Source organism: Ochlerotatus camptorhynchus, unplaced genomic scaffold (assembly GCF_037179485.1).
Source record: "Ochlerotatus camptorhynchus isolate MF236.1 unplaced genomic scaffold, CSIRO-AGI_Acam_v1.1 ptg000423l, whole genome shotgun sequence".
Classification (NCBI taxonomy): Eukaryota; Metazoa; Arthropoda; class Insecta; order Diptera; family Culicidae; genus Ochlerotatus; species Ochlerotatus camptorhynchus.
The window spans coordinates 601,519-618,051 of NW_027040909.1; the positions used below are offsets into that span (position 1 = coordinate 601,519).

Consider the following 16,533-nt stretch of genomic DNA (forward strand, 5'->3'; position numbering starts at 1 on the left):
CAGCAGTCTGATCGTAAAAACGTTTTCTTCTTCAATTCGAATGGTATATTGCAAGGATTTTACACAGGCTTGATGAAAATTATGATTTAACGCTAATTTTCACGAATTTTATATGCAGTCTGTCAACATTATCATCATCATGCAGTAGCGACATCTGCGTTGAGCTTTTACGGCAATCTTCCAATGGGTTGGAAAGGTTATGGCGTCGGTTTTCTGGGATTGTCATGGCATACTCTTCGTGGACTACCTCGAAAAAGGAAAAACCCTGTGCATTATTGGAGCGATTGAAGGCCGAAATCACTGCAAAACGGCCTCACATGAAGTGAAAAAAAATGTTTTTGCAAGACAATGCGCCGGCGCACACATCACACCACGGCTAAAATCAATGACTTACGGCTCCAATTGCTTCCGCATCCACCGTATTCACCCGATTTGGCTCCCTCAGACTATTATCTCTTCCCAAACCTCAAAAGATGGCTCATCAATAAAAAGTAGAAGGGTCTGTGCCTAGGGGCACGAACGGAAGCTTGACGTAGTACCGCTAGTGGACGGAATAAATGTGAAGAGCATTTAGTTATTTTAATTGATCAATTATCTTTTATCTCAACTTTTTCCGTTTTTCAATTGTAGGCGTACCAAATTTGTAGTATTTTTTTTACAAAGAGAAAGTTGATTAAGAGAATCAATCAAAATCACTTGCACCCCTGCTTCCAAGTTTGGTTACAAGATTACAACTCTGGAGAGCATTTTGTGTGGTCGTTGGGGGCTTGTGGTTCTGAATATGGACAAACAGGCACAGATAAATTCTATTCCAACTCTTTACTGATATAAGCTTGATGGCCCTGAAAAGAGCCGCTTTATTGTAGAGGACATCCATGGCCACTTACGATTGGCGTGTTTAGTGTAGGTGACAGCACCACGGACCTCATTTTCCAGGAACACCTTCAGCACACCTCGTAGATCAGCCCGGAGATACGTTTGACACCACCACGGCGAGCCAGACGACCGATGGCGGCTATCTCGACGCCCTTTGCGATGACGCTTGGCGCCTCCTTTACCAGACCTTTTCCTCCTTTGCCACGACCAGTCAATTGTTGCTTGTTAGGTATGAAGGAGTGGACTACCCAACAAACAATTTTAGCTGCAGCTTAGCTTATACAGGCAAAAATTAGCTGCATAAGGCAAATTTTGGCTGTATAAGCTAATCTGCAGCTAGAATTGTTTGTTGGGTAGCCACCACCTTCCTACTGCTGCTATTGCTGTTCACCACGCCGTCCGAAGCGAAAATGAGCTAATGCCATACACAGTCCGCATCGTGCTCTCTTGCCGTGCGGATCTATTTGCTTTTTGCTTAAGGAAGTGTTACTACTACCTAAAGCTACAACAAATTTAAACAGCACTTTTCAGTGCTCAACCTGTAAAAATTTTCTACCTTGTTCAACTCCTCTTATTCCTCTTCGATCCTTGTTTGGACCCTACCCGAGGTAATCCTTCTTGGATATCGATTTGGAAAATTCCTCTTCGATCCTTCAGATTCTTATAGTAATCTGCTTGGAAGTCGATTTGGATAAAAATTTACTGCCGCCATGGCGCCTAAACGCAAAAGAAAGGGGCAAACTCTTGACCCCCCTTCTGATGAAATTAATTTGAGTAATCAATTTGATTTGCTCACGGATGATGAGAATGATCCATCATCCAAGAAAAATTCTAGTAAACTTTCCCGGCTTAATGCCAAGAAGGAAAAGATTCCCCCTATTGTGATAACCACTACCGATTTCCATGCTCTTCGCATGGAACTTTTGAATTTCGTGAAAGTTAAGTTTTCACTACAAATTGGACGTCGGGGTGAATGCCGTGTATTGGCTGAAACCTTGGACGGATTTAAATGTCTTCTCAAGTATCTTACTGAGAAGAAGCACAAATTTTTTACTTACGACACCAAAACTGAACGTGTGTTCAAGGTTGTCATGAAAGGACTGCCCAGTGGTGAATCCCTGGATCAGATCAAAGATGAACTGGCAAAATTACTTGGAGTTGTGCCACTCCAAGTAATCAAAATGAAAATGAAATCCCGTCCTGGCGATTCGCGCAACGGGATTTCTAATGATTTTTATTTAGTTCACTTCAAGTCTAGTGAACTAAACAACCTTAAGGCTTTAGAAAAAGCTAGCCTTATGCTCCATGTCCGAGTGAAGTGGGAACACTTCAGGAAGACTGGAGGAAATTTCCAAAACCTCACTCAGTGCCGTAAATGCCAGGGATGGGGTCACGGAACTAAAAATTGCTACATGCCAGCTAAATGCATGAATTGTGGTGATTCCTCTCACGCAAAGGACGACTGTCCTGTGAAGGAAGATCCTAAGAAATTTAAATGTTCAAATTGTGGTGAAAACCACAAATCCAATTTTTGGGAATGTAAGACTCGCAAAGCGATCCTACAATCTCGTTCTAACCGCCAGGTAAGAAACGCTCCACGTTTCCGAACAGGTACAAATTCCTCTGCTGTTAACAACGGTCAACCCTGCTTCAAATTTTTCATCTGTACCTACTCCCTGCTAACAATGTTCAGCGAGTTAATGGAGCTACCTATGCTGCTATTGCAGCGGGTAGAAATCAAAATACTAACCAAAGTAATTCTAACGGAAATTTTGACAATTTTGACTTAGGAAGCATTACTGCTCCTAAAATGGAATTTTTACAGAAATCATTAATTGACATGATTTCTGATATGCTTAAATCTAACTCCATGTTTGATGCTATTCAAACTGGAGTAAAATTTGCTAATAATATTGTCATGACTTTAAAATTCAGTAATGGATTTTAAAGCATTAAACATTTTAAATTGGAATGCTCGATCTCTTAAAGATAATGCAGACGAGCTATTTAACTTTTTGAGAGTTCATAACGTGCATATTGCCGTTATAACTGAAACGTTCCTTAAACCTGACCATAAGGTTAAGAAGGACTCAAATTATTTAATTTATAGAAATGATCGTCTTGATGGACCCTGTGGTGGCGTTGCCATCATTGTTCATAGACGAATAAAACATAAAATTATTTCTTCATTTGAAACCAAAGTTTTTGAAACTTTGGGAGTTTCTGTTGAAACAAAATTTGGACAACTTACGTTTATAGCTGCCTATTTGCCATTCCAATGCGTAGGCCAGAAAAAGAATTTTCTAAAGGGTGACCTCCAGAAACTTACCCGTCATAGGTCTAAATTCTTCATTATTGGTGATTTTAATGCAAAACACCGCTCATGGAATAATGCTCAAAGCAATTCCAATGGTAATATTCTGTTTGATGATTGTTCTGCAGGTTATTACACTATTCAATACCCAAACAGCCCAACATGCTTTTCTTCTGCAAGAAATCCCTCAACTATTGATTTGGTCTTAACTGATTCATGTCATCTTTGTAGCCAATTGGTTACCCATACTGACTTCGGTTCTGATCACCTTCCAGTAACTTTTGAAATATCCCAAGAAGTAATTTCTAATCCCAACAGCTCTACTTTCAATTACCATAGGGCTGATTGGGAGCAATATCGAACATTTATGGAATATAACTTCGATCCAAACATTCCTTTGCAAACCAAAGATGAAATTAATTATGCTCTTGAATCTCTGACTACTTCTATAGTTGAAGCAAGAGCTGCCTCAGTACCAAAATGCGAGGTTAAATTCGATTCAATTATAATAGACGATGATCTTCAGCTCTTGATCCGTCTTAAAAATGTCCGTAGGAGACAATTTCAAAGAACACGCGATCCTGCCATGAAAGTTATCTGGCGGGATTTGCAAAAACAAATTAAAAAGCGATTCTCTGCCCTGAGGAACAAAACTTTTGAAAATAATGTTTCTAAATTAGACCCGAGTTCCAAACCCTTTTGGAAACTCACAAAAATTTTGAAAAAACCTCAAAAGCCTATTCCAGCGCTTAAAGAAGGTGGTAAAATTTTGATCACAAATTTGGAAAAAGCTCAGAAACTTGCTAAGCAATTCGAGAGTTCCCATAATTTCAGTTTGGGTCTTACTAGTCCTATTGAGAATCAGGTTGCTCGGGATTTTCGGAATATTTTCTCTCGGGAAAATATTTTTGATGATTCCTGGGGGACTGATTTGGACGAAGTAAGGTCTATAACTAAAAAATTTCAAAATATGAAAGCTCCAGGTGATGATGGAATTTTCTATATCCTCATCAAAAAACTCCCAGAGAGTACCTTGTCTTTCTTGGTAAAATTATTTAACATATGTTTCCATTTGGCATACTTTCCTGATAAATGGAAAAATGCAAAAGTTGTTTCAATTTTGAAGCCGGATAAAAATCCAGCTGAAGCTTCTAGCTACCGTCCAATAAGTTTGCTTTCTTCAATAAGTAAACTTTTTGAAAAAATAATTTTGAATAGAATGATGCTTCACATCAATACGAACTCAATTTTTGCAGATGAGCAGTTTGGGTTTCGCCATGGGCATTCAACTACTCATCAACTCTTAAGAGTTACCAATTTAATTCGTTCAAACAAATCTGAAGGCCACTCAACTGGAGTTGCTCTTCTAGACATAGAAAAAGCATTCGACAGTGTTTGGCATGAAGGTTTGATTGCTAAATTTAAAAAGTTTAATTTTCCACTTTACATTGTGAAATTAGTTCAAAATTATTTAACTGACAGAACTCTGCAGGTAAATTATCAAAATTCTAAATCTAATCGACTACCTGTTAGAGCAGGAGTTCCTCAGGGTAGCATTCTTGGGCCTATATTGTATAACATTTTCACTTCGGACCTCCCTGATTTGCCTCAGGGTTGCCACAAATCTTTGTTCGCTGATGACACAGGCATTTCCGCTAAAGGAAGAAGTCTTCGTGTTATTTGCAGCAGACTGCAGAAAAGTTTAGATATTTTCTCTTCTTATTTACAAAAATGGAAGATTTCTCCCAACGCTTCCAAAACTCAACTTATAATATTTCCACATAAGCCTAGAGCTTCGTTTTTGAAACCTAGTAGTAGTTACATAGTCACTATGAACGGAGTTCCAATTTCCTGGTCAAACCAAGTGAAATATCTTGGATTAATACTTGACCAAAAATTAACTTTTAAAGATCACATTGAGGGCATTCAAGCCAAATGTAACAAATATATAAAATGTTTGTATCCTCTTATAAACAGGAAATCCAAACTTTGCCTGACGAATAAACTTCTAATATTTAAACAAGTTTTTAGACCGGCCATGCTTTACACTGTGCCAATATGGTCTTGTTGTTGCACTACCAGGAAAAAAGCACTTCAAAGGATTCAGAACAAAATTCTGAAGATGATTTTGAAGTTGCCTCCCTGGTACAGTACTACCGAAGTACATAGAATTTCGAATGTTGAGACTTTAGCACAAATGTCCAACAAAATAATTAATAATTTCCGGCAAAAATCGTTACAGTCCTCAATTGCAACGATTAATTCCCTTTATACTTAGATAAGATTTAGTTTTAGTTTTTTAGTTTTAAGCTATCAATTGTTATACTGACATGCAGGTTTAAAAAACCTGTTTAAAATACTGAATTGCCAAGACAGGAACAATGTAAAAACACTTAGATATATATCATAACAATTAAGGCTGGTAAGTTACTGTAGTAACTGGAGCACCTAGGTTAAAAATGAAATGTAATTTATTTTGAATTTGGAACAAATAAAGAGTTAAAAAAAAAAAAAAAAGTAAAGGGTTGTGTCCTAGACACGACCGCAGTATGACGTAGAACCACACAAAATTGTTGTTTTTCATGCATTTTTGACTATTATACTTTATCTTAAAATTTTCAAGTATTTCAATGTTTCGGTTATGGTTGATTCAAAACAATTTACACATTTTCTTTACAAATATCCATGTGAAATTCCACATGATTTTCATTTGACCACACATAAACAGAATCCACTCAGAAGTACACATGAAATTTACACGCAAATGAATAGTATGTGTGGTCACTAGACTGATGCAAAATTTGAAATTTTCGCTCCACAGTGCTCAAACGGTGCCAAATCGGGTCCTGATTAGCCTCCAAAAGAGAAAACTCATTTTATAAGAAACTGACTTGGCACAAACCATTTGAAGTTTACATGGAAATTACTATGGGAAAACAAAACTTTTTGTTCATTGTCTTCTTGCCTTTTTACACATTGTACTGTTAACACATTCTATTGCTATTCTTATGGGAATTTTTATCAGCTACAACTTTGCAGAAGATCATTTTTCATCCAAACGTCAAATTAAATAGTTATTAATTTTTTAAGAGATTGATAATCTTATGGCAAGATTAAGCAACTGTATTGTGGGCAACACTGTATTCTGCAGTGTGACATAGTAGCCATGATTTTTGTCCTCTATTCTACGCGCCATAAACACCAATGTTGCCTGCTGAACAGTTGATTGAGCATAATCATAAGACATCAGGGACTTGAATCATTAATAATTTTTGTTCCTTACGTTTGATCGAAAAGTGGTTTTCAACAAGTTCAGCTATCATTTTCTAAAGTAGAGTGAACTGGTGAATTTTGAGATAGATATAAACTGAAATTATGGTTTCTCCATAGTAATTCCCATATAAACTTCAAATGGTTTGTGCCAAGTCAGTTTCTCACTAAATGAGTTCAAATTTTGGGAGGCTTATCAGGGCCCAATTTGGAACCATTTGAGCACTGTGGAGCGAAAATTTCAAATTTTGCATCAGTCTAGTGGTCACGCATGGTTTTTAAATGTACATATTTTAAGTAGGGGAATTTACGTATTCTCGGCAACCTAAGCAGCGACCTTCTTTCTATAGCCTTTTTCTCTGAGGAACGCACACATATGCAGTATTGGTTTGTTTACAATCTTTTGCTGCCAGCTGCTCTAACAATTTCAGTCGAAAGAATTGTCAAAAACTGTTTTGAAACGCTTTTAAAAAGCTCCAATCTTCTCTAGTGAGAGCGAGTATTGTCGGCAACCGTTCCATTTGAACTGCATGTAAATCTGCTGTTCTATTATCGGCAACTCGAAATCAGCTACAATTTGTAGTGTGTGTGTTTCATTTCAAGAAAACCTTGCTAGATTGCTTTTTCCCAGTGGTAAAAATATAGTCAAATTGAAGCTGAAAGCATAAAGAATCGTTTGCATGCATTCAGCGAAGTGTTTTCGTAAGAAAATCCAGTGAAAATAGTGTTTCAATTTGGGTTGCCGAAAATAGTCTTGCAAGCCGAAGGCGTCATTTCCCCTATGTGGCTGACACATAGATATTGTTTTGTTAGGAGCGGTATTTGAGGGGTGGGGGGGGGGGGGGGGGTTAGGAAAGGTTGTTGAGGGGTGGGGAGGGGGTTGGTTAGGAAAGGTTGTTGATGAGTGGGGGAGGGGTTAGGAAAGGTTGTTGATGAGTGGTGGTGGGGGGTTAGGAGAGGTCGTTGAGGGAGGGGAGAGATTGTTGTGAAGGGGGGAGGGGAAGAGATTGTTGTGAAGGGGGGAGAGGGAGAGATTGTTGTGAAGGGGGAGGGGGAGAGGTTGTTGTGAAAGGGGGAGGGGGTTTCATCATTATTGTGGTCACGCCGTGATCCACCTTAAGTCGCTGATTTGGTCCTGCTTACTGCAGGACCAAGCGCCACGCCGTCCGAAGCGACAATGAGCAAAAGCATGACAGCAGCGCTGTTTTATATCTTTTCAGGTTCAGAACCTGATAGGATTTCCCGCAGTTTTTTATGAATGGGGCGGAGCAGAAAGTTTCTTTTGTGCAGAATATGTAAAATAGGATGGACTTTGGATGTTAATATAATTGCATATATAGAGGCACCAGATATGTTTTACCGTCAGTTGTGTGTAATTCACCAACTGAATGTCATCAAACATGTCTTCAATGCAATTTTTTGTTCAAATTTGGTAAAACTTGGTTTTACTAATGATTGTGGTATGTTTAAAATTTATTTCCCGGAAAAAAGGGATCATTAAAGTCTGTCTCGTTTTCGGGTTATTGATGAGGGGGGTTTTAGAAGTGGTATTTGAGGGGGGGTGGGTAGGAGAGGTATTTGAGGGGGGGGGTTTAGGAGAGGTATTTGAGGGGGGGGGGGGTAGGAGAGGTATTTGAGGGGGGGGGGGTTAGGAGAGGTATTTGAGGGGGGGGGGGTTTAGGAGAGGTATTTGAGGAGGGGTAGGAGGGGTTTGATGATGGGGAGAGGGGTAGGAGAGGTTTCATGGTGGGGGGGGGGGTAGGAGAGGTTTAATGGTGGGGGAGGGTAGGAGAGGTTGTTGAGGGGGGGGCCGAGAGATTGTTGTGAAGGGCGTGTGTGCTTTTCCTCATTGTGGTCACGCCGTGATCCACCTTAAGCTGCTGATTTGGTCCTGCTTACTGCAGGACCAAGCGCCACGCCGTCCGAAGCGTTAATGAGCAGTGGCATGAGACCAGCGCTGATTTATATCTTTTCAGATTCAAGCAGAATGATGTGCAACCAAGTGGTATTCGTTTATGATGACTGGGTTTGCGAAAAAGGCTTATTTCATGAAAACAGTGATAAAATTATCATTTGTACATTTTCAAAAGTTTAATTACAGAAAAATTGGAAAAATATTTATTTCAACAGGTTTGTAATGTAATATCCTATCGATTGGCGTATTTGGATTTTAATTTCATTTATAAATGACAAAGTTACAAGCGTTCAAAACCTAACACTCCTTCACCACACATATTTTTTGACTTGCACCCCAGTATAGTCGACAAAGACGTAGTTCTACGTCAAAAAGCTAATGCCATACAGATACAGCAGCGCTCTTTTATATCTTTTCAGGTTAAAGCAGAATGATGTGCAACCAAGTGGTATAAAAGCTACAGACTCCTCCCATTATGTGTAGTTTGCTATCAAGTATCGACACTGGTTCTTTTCCTTTTGCATACACGGCGAATGAGAACGACCCAAATTTGAGTTTAGTTCACTCATAATCGCCAAAAGTGCAGGAACTCAGCTATGAGTAAATTTGTTTCATGGTTTCCTGTAGAAAACCTAAAAAATCTGCCAGAAAATGAGGAAATTGACGATAATTTTATTCAGTCTCGGAATAGTACCAATAGACTGAATGAATCCATTGTTTACTTTTCTCAAATTCGGGAATTTTTCCCTGGAAATCCTGGGAAAACATGAGGCAAATTTACTCATCGCTGAGTTCCTGCACTTTATTTCTTATTTCTGAGATAACTCAAATTTGGGTCGTTCTCATTTGCCGTGATATCACCTTGAAAGATATCGGCACCGGTGGTTAGCGTGATTACCTCTCACCCCAGCAGGCCTGGGTCCAATCTCAGTCGGTGCCACCGGCATGATCTAAGGCATAACATCTCTGATCACGCCGTTGGTCCCCGGTTTAGTTGATGGGTTGATTGGTAGGGTCCAGGTGCCCCCCTGGCGTCGGTAGCATTAATTGGAGCTCAGTACGGAAAACAAATCTCGCGTCACTTTTCAATAGATCTCGGCTTCACAAATGTTTCCTGCCGTCTTCGTCGAATTAGATGCTAGATTGTTGCTTCTTCCATCGAAAATATCCGGCCGTGGCGAATCAAAGTTGATCAAGATTGATCAAAATAATTTGTACCCCTGCTTCCAGTTTGATTACATGAGCATTTTGTGTGGTCGTTGGTTCTGAATATGGACAAACAGGCAGATGAATTCTATTCCTACTCTTTACTGCAATAAGCTTGGTTTCCCTGAAAAGAGCCGTTTTGTTGCCAAAGTTGGTGATGATTTAACCTCCGAAACCAAACAGAGTGCGTCTCTGTCACTTCAAAACGTAGATGACATCCATGGCCGCTTACGCTTGGCGTGTTTAGTGTAGGTGACAGCATCTCATTTTTCAGGAACACCTTCAGCACACCTCCTAAATCAGACCGGAGACACGTCAGCCACGGCGAGCCAGACGACGGATGGTGGTTATCTCGAAAAATTTGCGTTTGGTTCTGAATATGGCGGTGAGTGTTCAAAATATTACGCAATTCCATCCTCCCTATTCGCACGCGCCCGAGGATCGGAGGCGAATGCTACTTCGACTTGTTTCGTCTACTTACTATTCTCTGACGACTGTGCTGGGGAAGCAGCATATGCATGTAGGTAATTGGTGGATTTGTTAGTTAATTCAACGCTTTGGACAATGCTGGACATTTACCAGTTTTTCAATAGTTTCTTGTTGAAAACCAACATTCAAAAGCATTGTTATCGATGCGTAGCTATATTTCTGATCGATTGGTGATAAAATTATTGAAATTGGACCAGGGGCAGCTGAGTTATTAACGTTCAAAATCTTTCTTCATTTGTCACATGTTCCATTTTCGGTTTTCACAAAGTGTACCCCCATATAGAAATCAAATTCAAATCCGGAAAATTACTTTTCGGACGGGATCATGAAGTTGGAAAACCGCTGAAATAAGTGTATCGAGCCAAAAGGGGACTATATTGAATAAAATTTAAAAAAAAAACATTATTCACTCCCAAGGAGGTTACTTTTCACCCTAGGTGAATAAGTATCTATCATCAGATATTTGTATCAAAATTTTGAGAAAAATCTGTATCATTACAAATAAATCTGTATAGTGGATGTAATGTCGGCCTAAATGCCCCTAATTTGGGCCCATACATAAATTCAGCAATCGATTAAATTTTCAATAGCGACCAAAAATATCCATTAGTACCATACCAATGACGCGTGCATCTAGATAAAATTGATAAATAGCAGACTTTTAGCGATGGGCCCAATCTTAGACCCATAGGCCAACATCAGAGCCATTTCCCCTATGTGACATCACTGAGACGACGACAAAAGCACCCACATCGTCCGGAGGAAAGGCTTCCCGCAACAGGCAGCATGACTTGGTCACCGTCGTCCGGTCGGCATCGACTTGCACTGGCGTGGCCACCATTTGTTCCGTCCACTGGCGGTCCTACGTCAAGCTTCCGTTCGTGCCTCTAGACACACTACTTTCTACTTAAAAAAACATAAATGAACTTCCCGCATAAACGCGAACCATCACATGACCTTACCGATAATGGTTACAAATTGTTTATAATCCCTGCTAAACTTCAACTGAAATGGTTATGGAACTTTACATGAACGTTTAATGATAAAGTTTTAACCTTAAGTATTATAGTTTTTTGGAAGCGGACCTTACAAATAATGGGTTGTTAAGAACCATTACCATTCCAAATTCTTGTTTTCTCCATACATTTTAGGAAAGAGAACTATATTAGAACGTTTTTACTTATGGTTTGAGAACATTAATGGTTATGGTTATGGTAGTCAGTTAGGTCCATTAATGGTTTTGTATTATCACTCAACTTTACGTGAAATATATCGTGAATTGGTAATCAGTAATTTACAGGCAACCAATTCGCGATATATTCCACATAAAGTTTATCGATGTTACAAAACCATTCATGGACCTTACTGGTTACCATAACCATTACCATTAATGTTCTCAAACCATAAGTTAAAAGGTTTAAGTATAGTTTTCTTTCCGAAAATGTATGGAGAAATCAAGAATTTTGAATGGTAATGGTTCTTAACAACCCATTATTTGTAAGGTCCACTTCCAAAAAACTATAATACTTAAGGTTAAAACTTTATCATTAAACGTTCATGTAAAGTTCCATAACCATTTCAGTTGAAGTTTAGCAGGGATTATAAACAATTTATAACCATTATCGGTAAGGTCAATTTATGGTTCGCGCTTATGCGGGTTTAATCCGGTGTCAACTTGCAGCTGATGTTAGATTTCAATAAATTAAAAATCGTTCATTAACGTTTCATTAAATAAATAATCAAATCGTAAAACAAAATGCGAATTGTTCACACACAGTACTTCCAACCGGTGGAAACTAACGATTTTAAATTGGCTCACTACTTGACTAGCCTATTGGTCCCTTTACATCTATAAACATACCCCATTCTAGTCGAATTTCTAGTACTACACTATGTTTGTTTTGATTCGTTATGAAAGTTTGACAGACAAAATGAGGGGCTCATGGATTTTCCTATGTTTCGAGAGGTGCATCGATCAGCTTGGGACCGAAGAGAGTACCAGAGCTGAGCCAAAAAGTTGAGCACGTTTCTTCGGGCCTACTAGTCTTAGAGTTACGTCTATGGTGCTTCTTACTGACTGATCAAACCTCACATACATCTATATGAACGCAAATTAAAATTCAGGTTTGTCCAGTTGGCAAGTTCAAATGAATATGTATAGAACATTTTGATGGTTTTGGTATTCACACACTAAGCTCCCCAAACGCAATCCATCTATCAGCATTTGTGTTTTTACTAAATTTGTTTAGTTAAAGAATTAAAAAAATGGGATTATTTTCTTCTAAGATGCCATTAAAAAGGATCATAACTTAATACATTTCTCGATGAACATTTCAAATGGTCCTATCTGCTTTGATCGATTCTCTTCATCGACTTTCTCTTTCGTTAATAACTTAGCTGCAAAACCTTTCCCTGTTGTATTTGACGTTTTGGACGATAGATAAGAACCTCCTTTATCAAACTATATGGTAGAATTAGCGCGAAATCTGTTTGCATAGCAGTGATTATGAAAAGAGAAAGTCGATGAAGAGAATCGATCAAAGCAGATAGGACCATTTGAAATGTTCATCGAGATTTCTATAAAAACGAGAGCAGATGTGCTTGATTTTCGTAAAATCAGTATACGCCATGAATCTATTTCCTCCAAAAAATACCTCATCAAAATATCCATACTTTTGTTGAAGGGCTTTAAAAACAAATATCAATCTTTACACAACAGTTGTTTACAATTACTTACGTTTTATTGATTATATTTGAATGCACTGAATCAGATGTACAGTTGACTCACTCTTCCTAGATGCGTCAATCTATTCACCTAGTATTTTGCTATCAACTTTGGCCCCAGATCAGCATTCTTCATGCAAAGTAATAACAATGACGTCGTACGACACACTTAATATTGGCTGCACGAATTATGAAATTTTACTGCGAATTCACGTACCACGTAATTGAAGGCTATAATTTCCCTTTCTGCCAATCCGATTTTGGCCACTCAACCAATCACAACACCAATTGATTAATATGTAGGTATCGCATAAACCACTGCCTGCAAACGAAAACTGCAGACGATTTGACACGAAACCAAATGTATCACTCCACAAAAAATCCCCTTGCGCGAAAACCGGTACTACCAGTTACCCAAACCGAACTAGACTAATGCCTGATGGTGGTAGATCACTTCATGAGAATGTGTTATTTTTAAACACTATTCCGCAGAATTTTTATTTTCGCTCACGAAACAGAAAAAAATAGGACCAGTAAAGATTGGAGAGAAGATACATTCGCAAAAAAAAAGACCCAACGTGTAGGTGCTGCCTTCTTGCGCGGCGAACAGTAGAGAATGAAAACTTGAAGGAGCACAACAGTCCAAGACACTGTTTCTTCTAGAGAGGGTAGCTACTGAGGAAAGTTAATGCAATGAATTCTCACTTATGTATTTAGTTGCATCGTTTCGATATGTTTTGTTTTCCATTGATATGTGTGTAGGGGTGGTTACGCGTATACCATTACTACTTGACACAATCTAGCGTGCTCACAAACTTATTCAAACGTAACCGTAATCCGAGGGCAAATTGATCACTTTTTAACGTAAATATAGAGATACATTTCTGGACAATCAAACCGACGTGGTGAATGTTCAGAGTTCTTGGCCGAACAACCTGTGGCCAACCCAGATCGTTCCACTCCACAGCTACAAGGCGCGAGAGCATCAAAGAGGATTCCGAGGTGCAGCCATCTTGTTGATGCCATATAGCGTATCAATATATTGACGCGTATCAATATATTGACGCGTATCAATATATTGACGCGAAGGGGAATTATTGACAGTAATTTTGATGATGTGAATACAGAATTATTACCAATATCGATGTATTGACGTCAAAATAGAATGTATTGACATTACGAATATTGTCAATAAAAGCAAACGTGTAGGGTTACACTTATGATGGTTTGTTTGGATGAAGATAATGTATGCTACTGAAAGTCAACTTAATAAAATTGAATTTTATGGAATAAAATTGAATTTTATGGAATAAAATATATTTTTTTGGTATGCAAAACTCACCCAGACAATTCCCATGATGAAATACTATTAAGATTTCCCGTGAAAATGTTCTACGTGACAATTAAAAGTACGAGGTATAATCGTAGTATGATCAATTTTACCCGGTGATCAATTTGCTGCGAATTACGGTACTATTGCACATATACAAAACAAATTGTGCATGTAGATATGTTGCGAGAAGTTCCATGTTTTGCGATTCATGTAAGAGAGAAAACAAAAGTGAAGGCCTATACTACAAATGCACCTCACAAATAGTTGGGTGCGGCGAGATGGACCAACCATGGTCTTAGCCTGTCTGAAAAGACAAATCCAAAGAAAAAAAAAATAGTTGGGTGCATGTCGAGTCTTCATGGTGGTTATAGGGTGGTCATATATAGGCACATGTTCGTATTTTTTGATTTGACTAACAATTTTTAGAAACGTTCCTCATAGAATAATGTTAAGCTTATCTTCTGAAAACTGTTGCTCAAAAAATGTTTGTCCAATCGGTTTGGTACCTTCGGAAATGTTGTAGGGCACATCTGGAACTAATAAAAAAAAATAGTTCGCAAAAAAAAACTTAAAAATCCTTTTTCTCAAAAACGTTTTGTTGTTGTTGTTTTTTTATATGTTTTAAGGGACAATGAATTTCATGCCACCTATGGCATCTATCAAGATAAAGAAATTATGGACAAAAAAGTAATGTTTTAGAAAATAATTCAAAACTTGGTTCAATTATTTTTTCGACTTGAGCTTGAGCTTGATTGACCGCCCACGGTTGCTACTCTGTTACTGCCAGACCAGCTGTAATTACACAGAGAACCAATAGACGATGCTTGGGACTAGCAATCATCCTCAATGTGTAAAAACTGGTGATCTTAAATTAGGCAACACCAGCGCCTGCCGCGCCCGAACACAGGTCAAGAAAGGAATGGGAAGGATTGTGTTGACATGACACTCGCTTTGATGGAAGCCGAGAACACCTCTGCACTTCCACGAGGAATCACTGGGATGTTGGATAAGAGGGTTGGGTTTGCAGCAGGGTTCGTTTTGGTAAACGATAAGCTGAATTGATGTCCTAACGATCATATAACGCGAAGGAGCTTGGGACTAAACCCACGGTCTTCTGCTCAGTAAGCAAAAACGTTTGCCACTAGGCAGACGAGCACCTTTTTAATCACCGAGTTGCTGTTATTACCATGTAGTCATATTAACAAATAAAACGATTGACGAATCTTGATTGTGGATGGGCCTGAGATTAGACTCATGATGTTCTGCTCAGTAAGCAAAAACGGTTGCTCTAAGGCCACCGAGCCCCTCATATCACATAATACCGTTGCTCAAATTTGTGTATCCATTCAAACCCGGAACCAACGACAACAACGAGTTTCGCAAAATACACGATACACAAGCGATTTTACCATAAATATCTTTGATATGTAAGGACCTGGGACCGCGTTTTTCTGCTCAGTAAGCAGGCCACTGTAACCGACGATCTTTCAAATCCGAAAACTAAAAACTACGAAAAAGTACTTAGGCCTTCATTAAGTTCCACTTTCACGCGACGTTCAATGACAGGGACCCAGGATTACATCTGAAAAATCCAAATCTGGCCAACGCCCACCCTAAACCTAAACCTGTTCTAATCCACCTGAAATGACTAACGAATGGAAGACTTTGACTACCCAGCCATGCAATAGTCTCATTCCGTGCCTTATGGCAACTTGATGATTCTATTGCGCTCATCTTTTGGCACCACCCAGGGGAGACTTGGTCCTGTACCCAATGCTTAACTTATCTCCATTCCACTCAGCTACTCGCAATTTCTTGTGATATAGTGGGCGGAATATTATTATATGAGACAATTCAATGCAGACGTCTTTCCAAATTTGGCAGATCGACAGGTAATCGGTGAGTTACCACGATAGTTGCTATTCAACAACTCGACAACGTCCCATCGTCAACGCCTGCTATGAGAATTTCCCATTGCAGACGCCAACGAAATGACGTCATCGAGCTATCGATCAACTACCCTGGTTATCGCCTGGTACCTTATAGCACGATGCTAGGAGGCGAACCGGAAGAATCGATGAGCTACCTCTCCCCCACAATTATTTTTTCGACTTGATGTATTGAAAGTACACCAAATTTATAATAAAAAAGGCACTTATATAAAATGTTGCGAAGTCACACCGTTTTCGAAATGTAGCGGTTTGATGGTAGATTTTTTTAAATGTTGGTAGATTTTGGACATTTTCGAATTTATTTCGCAGTTCTCCAATTCCAGGGCCTCACAAAGTCACTTTCAATCGAAAATCGTCAAGCGACGACAAAGCTGTCAACCATCACTTTCAGTTGAAAGTCATTCTTTCTTCTCTTCTAGCAGATTCCCTTCAACATCAACAGAACTACTTTCGA

The 16,533-nt window shown here is 38.9% G+C and overlaps 1 protein-coding gene across 3 annotated transcripts in view; it reads right to left on the reverse strand.

Annotated features, from left to right (window-relative positions):
- Positions 1-13,449, reverse strand: part of scramb1 (scramblase 1) — a 99,471-nt gene extending 86,022 nt beyond the window's left edge. For 2 of the 3 annotated variants that reach the window (XM_065233937.1, XM_065233936.1), the window contains exon 1: positions 12,808-13,399. The gene's annotated coding sequence lies outside the window, so the exon portion shown is untranslated. Of the gene's footprint in view, positions 1-12,807 lie in introns of all 3 variants that reach the window. The other variant, XM_065233938.1, reaches the window with a different exon arrangement.
- Positions 13,450-16,533: the final 3,084 nt, after the last annotated feature.